The sequence below is a fragment of the Vulpes lagopus genome, chromosome 6 (assembly GCF_018345385.1).
Source record: "Vulpes lagopus strain Blue_001 chromosome 6, ASM1834538v1, whole genome shotgun sequence".
Lineage (NCBI taxonomy): Eukaryota > Metazoa > Chordata > Mammalia > Carnivora > Canidae > Vulpes > Vulpes lagopus.
In genome coordinates, this window is record NC_054829.1 from 97,644,311 (window position 1) to 97,652,879 (window position 8,569).

An 8,569-nucleotide genomic window follows, 5' to 3' on the forward strand; every position below is an offset into this window, starting at 1 on the left:
CTATCATACTCCATCATCTCACTATCACTATCATTAGAAAAGGCACAGAACATATGAAAAACAACTAGAAAAAAGGTTATGGTTCAGGCCTAGAAGAAGCTATTAGAAATCATTGCCAGAATGATGAATGAGAATCATAAAAGGAGATATGAGGTAAACCAGACACTCTTTAGGAAACTTCACATGAAGACAAAGGAAAAATGGGGATATATATGAATTCCTCATGGATATGGAACCAGATGTGGTAGTAAATTCAGACTCTTTACAACAGAGTTTAGAAAGGTCAACTTGCTTCCTCCACTGAGCCACACAACTCTGAAACAAGAAGGCAAGAAGAGGAAGAAGCGGAGAAAAAGAGCATGCACTATATTTAGATTTTACACTGATCATGATAAGAGCCTTCAAGTCCTGTATACATCCCCCACACATGTAGCTTCCATATCCAGAGCATGAAGCCCTCCTTGAGCACAGGATGTGTTGCAACCTGAATGTTCTCCTTGAGCTTCTGCACCCAGGCCTCTTTCTCCCTTCCTGGTCTTCATTTCCCTATCGTCCTATGCAAGAGAATTTTAAGTATGCAAAAACCTTTACTATTCGCTGCACCTGGTGCTATGCTTAGGGACACAGATCTTGACACAGGAGCAAGATGGCTTAATGCTTGGGATTGGCATTTCAAGAAAAGAGAAGGATGCCACAATAAAGTCTTATCTGTGAGAGCCCCCTATCAGACACAGTATTTGGAGAGGTGTTCAATATTTGCCCCTTGCTTAAACCTGCTATTTTTTGTTGTTTCACTGCAGTTCTTCAAATTTGTGGAGCTGTCACTTGTTTCTAGCCACAGTATGGCAGGCCCCAGCCCTAACAATGAACATGCTGATGAATTATTGCCTTTTTCTAGGGCTCTCCTCTAGGAGTTCCACATAATTATGTGACCAATTAGCAGATGTGTCTGCTGGCTGGTTTGTTGCCTACTTCTCCATCAGGCAGGAGAGCTTTATTTGGGAACATTCTATCCTGACATGAATAAGTTTGTTTACTTCTGCCAACAGCCCCATATATATGTCTGTTCCCACACTGCATAGAGTTCCACAGCTGAGTTGCTATAATTGCAATTGTGAGTTATTTTTTATCTAAACTAATATTACTATCTGCCCACAGTCTTCTTGGTATGTTTTTGTTTGTTTGTTGTGTTTTGTTTTTTTAGGAGAGAGGGGCTAAAATATCTCATCTTCATCAATGCAAACTGGCATATAGAGAGGAGATTCAGAAAAAAGCAATTTGCACATTCAGGGACCTGGGAAATGAAAGTTTGCATTATTCATACTATAAAAATGCTTTTCTCCCACAATAGAACTCTAGAAGTCCTTTACTCAAATCATTTACTCTGATATAAATATTGTGGCTAAAAGTCCTGACCTTTGGCTTATTCTATCATTCAGTTCTCAAAAGCTACCTCAAAGCTACCTGTTCATTTAATTAATGCTTCATGCCTCGAACACATTTTTTAGCATATGAAAACACTAGGTAGGCTCAAATCCCCAGAGACTTCTGAAACTCAAACAATTATGAAATCCAAAATCAGTTTAATTTATTAGTGATCAATTTTTGCTAAAAACTTGCTAGCTTTGTTCCATTCCATTCAGTTCAACAAATGGAATGTGCCATGCCGGGCAGAGGGGAGACAAAGATGCTCTCAAAGATCTGAAGGTCTCCTGGGGAACACTGGAACACAAACAGATCGTTTCAACCCAATGCCTAAGTGCTTTCTCAGGCCTTTGCACAGGTTGCTATGGGAACACAGAGAGGCAACCTCTTACCTGTTGGCAATTTGGAGGAATTGAAAGATCTGGAGGAAATGGTCACCAAGACTAGGATGTGAGATTTGTGTATGAATTGATCAGGCCAGTGAGGAAGATGGGCATGTGCATTCCAGCAAAGGAATTCACACTTAAGTGTGAAGTGTGAGTGAGGAAATGACAGTAGGTCAGAGTTTGAAGTGAACCATAACACATTGCTATGTCAACCATTTTAACCTACAGAAATGGTGGTTTCATGTGGTTCCACCCCATCAGTGGTGGTCAGTTACAGACGACTTTGTATTAATTTCAGGTTAAACAACATGTGCTTTCTCTTACGTGGGGTAGAAACAAATGAAGAATTTTAAATAGGTGAGTTTCTTACTCAGATCTGTACTTTAGACAGACCATTGTCACAGGTAAAGAGAGTGGCCAAAACCAGTTGGCTCCCCACCTTCTTTCTGCCTCTCATTTTCTCTCATTGGATGATAGCCCCGGTGAGAGCTAGTGCAGGTCTGAAGTAAGTTCCAGATACTAAAGCAGAGGTAATTACAAGATAAAATCTGTCAGACGAGTTACTGATTTCCAGTGGAGAAAAGGAGAGGAGAAGTCTCAGGTTTCTGGTTTGTGTCACCAGAGGGAATTTGGAGCCATTAACTCAAATGAAGCCTGGTTTGGGGTGAAAATAATTAGTTATGTTTTGAATGTATTGATTATGGGCTTCCTGTGGAACATTCCAACAGAGACAGTTATCCAGAAGGAAAGTGAATATGGGCATCTAATCCAGGGAGGACTCTGAACTAGAATGAGAAATCTGGGAACCATCAGGTCTTCAGAGGGCAGGGTGGGAACAGCCAGTACAAAGCATGAGAGTGGCTGACACTACTAAGAAGCATGCAATTTTCAAGGGAACTTTATAGAGCTGATGTTTTCTTTACTTGCTTTTTAACTGAAGATGCTTTAAAAATAATCTTATTTGTAAATGTGAAAAAGAGCTTCCCTGATGAAATGGAGGTGAGAGCCACAGAACCCCACTTGCCCAGGCTCCCTACTCCTTTTTTCCTTCAGAGAAGAAGCCCCAGAAATCTCCAAGGAACACTTGGGAAATGAGAGATCTGGATCAGGGGTCAGAAAACTGAAACCCACGGGCCACATCCAGCCCACTGCCTGCTTTTGTAAATAAAGTTATATTGGAACACAGCTACATGCATTCTTTTTTCTTATTCTGTGTTCATGCTATAGCAACAGAGTTGAGCTGTGACAAGGACTGTGTAGACTGCAGAGCCTAAAATAATTACCGTCTGGCCCTTTACAGAAAAAAGTCCCTGACCCTTGGTCTAGACTAAACCCTTGATTTCAGGAATGAGAAGACTGAGGCCCAGAGAATTTAAATAACATCTGAAAAACTGCTCAGGCTAGAATACATCTTGGGATCCAGCTCCCACTCTCCTTCTCTTTAAAAAAAAAAAAAGCAGAATCAGCGATTAATTTGCAAAAGAATGAACTGGTTGCTATACCCACCCACAATAATTCTCATAAGAGCAGTAAACTAAAAGCTCTTGTCACTGAATTTCCTTTCACTTTGGAGCAAAATACAGTCCTTAGTATTTCGTTGTTGCTATTATCTTAGAAATAAACTCCCTTTATCTATACTACCAATTATTCTATGACAAATTACTCCTGCCTAATTCGATGAACTCAATTCTTCCCTAGTTGAACATTTTCTGTAAAAATGTGAAGTATCCTCTTTCCTACACTAGGTCAGGTATATTGGAATATTAGTTCTCCAGAGTGGAGTCAGTAGTAGGTATGGTGGTTCACAGAGGTGCAACATCTGCCGTTCCAGGTGGCAGGCACAGGTCCTCATTACCCACCCACCCTGGCCCCCTGTGTGGCTCCTTCCCCTTCCCTAACTCACCCCTTTCCTGCATCGCTCCTGTAGCCAGACACTGTGTAAGAACTGGGGCCCGGGGCCGGGCCAGCAGGAGCTAGCACAGAAGAGTGCTGGAACTTCAGAGGTGGAGAGGTGACGGAGGAGAGGGGGCTGGGAGGAAAGCCCAGGGACCCGGTTCCAGCAGGTGCAGGCACGGTAGGCCTGCCTTGGGTTCTCCCCTCGCTTCAGTCCTGCTCTCACATTTGGACAGAGAAGAAACACAAGGCAGGAGGCACACATTGCACAGTTCTAAATGTAGTTCAGACAGCACCAACTGGGAAGGGGAAAATTTCCCACGGCTACCAGCAGGATTGTAATGTAGTCAGAGGTCTGGCGATGAAGAGACGTGAATGTGGTCTTGGTTCATCTGCTGATGACAAAGCATTGTTGTATGGCCTCCATTTTCTTCAATCTGTATCCCGTTCGTCTAGAGCAATAGAATGAATATAGAGACAGTAATAGCAAACACTTATTTGTCATGTTTCTTTTAAGAATGGAAAGGGACAAGTGATCCACCACTAAGGAAAGGGAAGAGGTTTTTTTAAAAAAAAAAAAAAAAAGATTTTATTTATTTATTCTTGAGAGACAGAGAGAGAGAGAGAGAGAGAGAGGCAGGCAGAGGGAGAAGCAGGTTCCATGCCGGGAGACTGACGTGGGACTCGATCCCGGGACTCCAGGATCACGCCCTGGGCTGAAGGCAGGCGCTCAATTGCTGAGCCACCAGGGCTGCCTGGAAGAGGTTGTTTTTATTTATTTATTTTTATTTATTTATTTTTAAAAGATTTTATTTATTTATTCATGACAGACACACACAGAGAGAGAGAGAGAGAGAGAGAGAGAGAGAGACAAGCAGAGGGAGAAGCAGGCCCCACGCAGGGAGCCCGATGGAGGACTCGATCCTGGGACACCAGTATCATACCCAGGCCCAAGGTGGCGCCAAACCAGTGGGCCATCGGTGCTGCCCAAGAGGTTGTTTTTATAGATAAACAAGAGCAAAATAATAATAATAATAATAATAATAGTAATAAAATATAAAAAAATAAAACAAGAGCTATGGTGTTTAAGAATATCAGAATAAAATTTCCATTGTGTTTAGCTAAGACTTTTTCTGGACACATGAGGTGAGGGAGAGAAGTGGGATGGAGGAGCATAGAATAAGGAAGATCTTTATAAGAAAATGAGACAGTTAACTCTCATAAGCTTACCAACCCTCTTGATATACTTCTCTCCACTTGTTTTGTAAACCATCAGCTCCACTTCATACAGTTAGCCATGTTATTTCAAGTATAATGAAGAAAAGCATATGTAGGGCTAAATTTGTACCTGAAGGGTAAATATTTTAGTATTATGCATTTATTTATCAAATATTTATATAGCTGCTTAACTATTGCCAAGAACTATTGTAATAGCTTCATAAATATTAACTCCTTCTTAAATAGTTATGGACTACATCAGAGAAAGAACTGAATACTAAGTTAGAAAAGTTGGTACAGAAAAAAAGAGGAAAACATTATTAGAAGCAAGATCGGGAAGGGGGAATGCAAACAATACAGTGACAACTGGTATTTTTTTTTACTCTATCTTGCTTCTATAGAACAACTCCTGTCCTGAACATTTTGTTGCTTCACTTAGAGTGTTTCTGTGAGAATCCCATGCTAGCTCAGCTAGCAAGGACACTTTATCTCCCCCAGGGGACATTCACATCAATGATCAATTTTCCTCCCTGCGGGGACTTAAAAGAAAAAAAAAATGCTTAAATTTATATCTTGCTTTTGAAGTTATTCTAGGTACACCTTTTACAGATTTGTATTTAAATATGTAAACTGCAATACCAAAAAATTATTTAACTACAATATTTGCATACTTCCAATTACCAAGAACCTTCCTTAAGAATCTGACAGCCATTTCCTATAACTGCAGTATCCTCACATTTTCACTATTTTCCTTTCACCTATTAGAATCTTCTCTTTCTTTTTTTTTTTTAAGATTTAATTTATTTATTCATGAGAGACAGAGAGAGAGAGGGAGAGAGAGGCAGAGACACAGGCAGAGGGAGAAACAGGCTCCCCACAGGGAGCTGGATGCAGGACTCAATCCTAGGACCCTGGGATCAAGCCCTGAGCCAAAGGCAGACACTCAACCACTGAGCCACCCATGCGCCCCTAGAATCTTCGTTTTCAAGAATGTGTCCTATCCTTCTAATTAGCTCTTCTAGATCTTTACATGTCTCTGACTTACACATTTCCGCTGGCTCAATAACCTCATCCACACAAATGTGGTTGTGTATGTTTCCTTCCATCCTTCAATTCACGAAGTTTTATTCAAAGAATTCAGAGACCCCATATAATTGTCTTCCTTCCTGCCTCCTCAGTCTTTGGTCAGAAGTTTGCTATTGGCCCTTCGTGCTTCACTGCCTATGGCCAGCAGGGGGCTATGTGGGTTTATCATGTGTCACCACTGCTGTCTGAGTCCATCTGTTCCCTGAGCTCATGGTTCGTCCTCAAGTCCACTCCTTTCTAAAGATCTTTATTTCTTTATATTATATGAACAAGTGTGTCGATCTCCTTTCATCCATTCATCTGGCCAATACCATGTGTGTTGAATTTCTAGTATGCGCCAGACACAGTGTGTTACCTCTACATGTCCAATGATGAACAAAACAGACATCATCCCGGTTCTCATGAAATAAGAGGGAAGTAAACAAATATTACTTTGATTGTGCTAGATGCTAGGAAGGAAATAATCAAGGATCACTGAGGAAAATAAAAGAGCAAGGACCTGTTTAGAGTGGTCAAGAAAGGCTTCTTTAGTGACATGTCATTTTAGCTGTGATCCTAAAGACCTTTTAATGATATATTTCCCTAATTTTCTCTTTTGAAACTTTTACCCTTGTCCTTCAGCCATGTCCTAGCATCCTTTTACAGAGGTCCTTTTCTCTGTTAGCAAAACTAGATTAACACACACTTCCTGCACCTTTTTTGAGACTCATCCAATTTATTGGTAATTGATTCTGGTATGTGTGGTCCTGAAAATCTTGCGTTACTTTGGTGGACCCTGTGGCCTGGCCTGTGTGTACCATTTACAGTGTTTCCCTATGCGGACTATGGCTGACCCAGGCCATCTCTGGATGTCAACTATTATGACACTGGCTGCTTCATTTTTGACCAGTAATTAAACTCCCACCTGCATTGTTTTCCTTCTCTCCTCACTTTTCCTGTTTCCAAAGTAGTCCCTTAAAGAACTCTACCTTCAAAAATCTAGCTACGCAAAACACTACATACACACAAAAGCATGAATGAGCATGTAAACACATACTAGTGGTTATCCCTGGAGAGTACATGTAGTGGTTTTCTGTGGCTGTTGTAACAAATCATCACATACACACAGTGACTCAAAACAACACTAATCCATCATCTCACAGTTCTGTAGTTCAGAAGTCCAAAAGGAGTCTCATTGAGCTGAAATCAAGATATTTAGAAAAAGGAATCAGAATTTTCTCCTTCGACCTTGCCTCATATAATAATAAGAGTTTAGATTTGTGTGGTACTTATTATGTTCCAGACACTGTTCTGAACACTTTACATATATTAAGCTAACTCATTTACATACACTTTTTAATGAGATAGCTAGTATCCTTAAAACCATTTTAAAGATTGAAATAGGCATAGAGGAAGAAACTGAGACCTAGTAGAGTTAAGTAACTTACCAAAGGCCACATAGCTAACAAGAGACAGGGCTGAAATTCAAACTCCAGAATCCAGAATCCATCTTCTGGTATATTCTTATATTGTCAGTCTTATTTTTCTATCTTCTTGTTCCAACATTTTTTCTTAATTTGCCATATTTTTTTCATCTCTTATTCCTTTTGCCCAAACCTTTTTTTTTTTTTTTTGATAATCTAATTTCTTCTATTAGCGTAGCAGGATCAGAAAAAGGAAGTACAGCATCTCTCATAACCTCTATTCTTCCAGGTACATAAGAGCCAGGAATACTACTGGTGATTACTCTTTTTTGGATTATTACCGACTGTTCACTGCTGTGTTCTTCAATCCTCTATTTATGCAAGTTGATTCTAAGTATTTGGTTTCCTTTCACTTTTTTTAAAAATTATTTCTGATGGTGTTTGAATGCTTTCTGCAACATAGTTAGATCCTGTTCTATCACAATCAAGACAAATGTTATACTCTAAAATCAAATTCTCTTTTACATTTATTTTAGAAAAGAAGAAGGGAAACTAATGTATATTGATTGGCTCTTAAGCCAGGAAAGAGGAAATGCTTTTTCAAATGTTTATTTAACGTTCACAATAGAGCTGTGAAGCATGTGGTACCACACTATTTTACAACTGAGAAATGAGAATAATTGTATCTATAAATCATTGATGGCTTGCTTTGATCCACAATCTGTTTTCATGCATTATCTCATTCAATCCTCAGAACCAAACAAGGTCATATTTTTTATCTCATCTATAGATGAGGAAACTGAGGCCTCAGGGGGTTAAATAAATTCCCGCAAATCATCAGGAAAACATGGTTTATCTGACTTTAAGGGCTATTATCTTTTCTCATTACCACACTCAGATCTTGGCTCTAGCTTCTCTTGGAGAATCTGTTATTCTTATGTTTTTCAATCTTACTCTTTAGGAATTTCTATAAAGTGAGGTAAATTCAATGCCCACAGAACCCAAACAGGTAACAAGAAGGAGCAAGACAAACCATGTGTCAGGAATGCAATGATGTGAGCTAAATGGAAACAGTAACTGATCCTAGACTCTAATATCCCCAGGGGCACATGGACAGAACTGATTATGAGGCTGCATCCATGCACAAAATAAAGACTG